This window comes from Anneissia japonica, unplaced genomic scaffold (genome assembly GCF_011630105.1).
Source record: "Anneissia japonica isolate Jap-2015-1 unplaced genomic scaffold, ASM1163010v1 scaffold287878_len99307_cov181, whole genome shotgun sequence".
Taxonomy (NCBI): domain Eukaryota; kingdom Metazoa; phylum Echinodermata; class Crinoidea; order Comatulida; family Comatulidae; genus Anneissia; species Anneissia japonica.
Genome location: NW_022700624.1, coordinates 4,925 through 6,872, shown reverse-complemented (window position 1 = coordinate 6,872; position 1,948 = coordinate 4,925). Strand labels below are relative to the sequence as shown.

The window sequence follows — 1,948 nt, the reverse complement described above, 5'->3', positions numbered from 1 at the left end:
CTATTATATCATGGAATTATGAAATCTAATTTTACGCGTACATCATCTAATCCTTACCATTGACCAACTTGTGACAAGTGATGAAATGGAATCCCAATCACATTATATGTCTGTATATTACTATTCGCTTTAATAAAGTATTCACTTATTATTATTGTTTTCACAACAAAACTCACCAATTGTTTGCACAAGACCATCTTCAAGAACCGATCAAAATTATTATAATAATAAAGAAAATGTTTAACTTTACAATTAAGATCGAAAATATACAGTAGGCTGCACAAATTATGTAGGCCTATACTGATATTAAATAAGGAAGTGGATATATATATATATATATACGTCCTCGTGATCAAATCAGTAAACGATATATTTACGTAAATGAAACGACGCATGCGCAGTCATACTTGAACAACTAGCATTTTAAGCACTCCATATTAGCGTGGTCTCCCAAGCCGCGGTGATTCCCCCAAGTTCAGCATGGCACTAATTAATTTATAATTTTGTTTTTGATTTTTTTTATTAAACGTAATTTAATTTTCTACAATAGCACAGTATGTAGTTTAATCACTAAATAAATTATAAATTAAATTTAAATTTTCAAATAAAAGTGATACTGTATTACAGTATGTAAATATATCGTTTACTGATTTGTTTACGACGAAGTAAATATATCCACTTCCATCAAATAAAGTGTAGTATTTTATGCTTGAGAAACGGAATTCAATATTTTGACAATGACATTATGTTCTGTTCTGGTGTATATGTGGACTCATATATGGACAGCCTAGGCCCCCTAGGCTGCCGCTTGGGGTGGGAAGGGCTTGCCAGCCAGGTCCCCTATACTAAACTTCCAACACAAAGTCTAGGCTAGGCCTAGCCATACACAATGACATTAGCTAGGTAGAAAGGGCCTAGCCTATACACCGGCGAAAAATATAATAAGACAAAAAACGTAGGCCCAGGGAATGCAATGGATTTGGCCGCGAATTAGGCCTAGCACAGTACAGTAGTATAGGCCTTTAGGCCTAGTTAGGGAATTCAACAACTTAGGCCTAGGCTACACAAGTATAAATTACTTACTTTGTACTTCACTGTGACTTGTCAAATTTGCTTAGGCCTATAAAATCTTCCTTCCTTTACACTCGCTACAAGACGACGGCACTAGAATGGGCGCTTCGTTTGTGAATTCAAAACTTGAAACGGGACACCGGAACTGCCAAAGACAGATAGTTCATTGGCTTAAGTCCGATGCTCCGATTATCGCTAGCTTCATTCAAACTGGTATTTCTACTGAGCATGCGCACACACTTATTAAATAAAAAGTACCGCAATGGAGCATTCATGTCATAACTGTTGCTACGTATAACGTCTTAAAAATAAAGTATAATTAACAGTGGGTCAGAGGGGAATCCAGGGCATAATTATCTGCCCAGGTATATAGCATGTGGGGTTCATGTAGAATGAACATAAGAATGGCCATGCATTTTCCCAGATATTTGGCACATGGGCCCCATGTGGTGTAACATATTCCTACAGCTATCTGCCCAGTAACTTGGCATATGGGGCTATATATGCAGAGTAAACACAGGCACAAATATTATTTCCTATATATTTGACACATTAGGCCCTATGGGAATTTGGCATATAGGAATTTGGCATATTGGACCCATGTAGATTGCACATGGACATGTTTATATTAATTTTATGGGTCACATGTAGATGTGGCCATTCCCAAAGTTATCTTCCCTGTTATTTGGCATATGTAAATGTGTAAATTAAACACTAGCTTAAGCCCATGTATTTCCCCAGCTACCGATGGGCCCCATGTGGAGTAAATGCGGGTATTATTTCCATAATTATCCGCCCAGTTATTCGGCATATTGGGCCCGTGTAGATTAAACAAGAGCATGTCCATATTTATTTTCACATGGGCTCCGTGTAGATT

The 1,948-nt window shown here is 37.1% G+C and overlaps 1 long non-coding RNA gene across 1 annotated transcript in view; it reads right to left on the bottom strand.

Moving 5' to 3' along the window:
• Positions 1-226, bottom strand: part of LOC117103398 — a 2,058-nt gene extending 1,832 nt beyond the window's left edge. Inside the window, exon 1 of the long non-coding RNA XR_004444584.1 lies at positions 177-226. This is a non-coding gene — a long non-coding RNA (uncharacterized LOC117103398). The remainder of the gene's footprint in view (positions 1-176) is intronic.
• Positions 227-1,948: the final 1,722 nt, after the last annotated feature.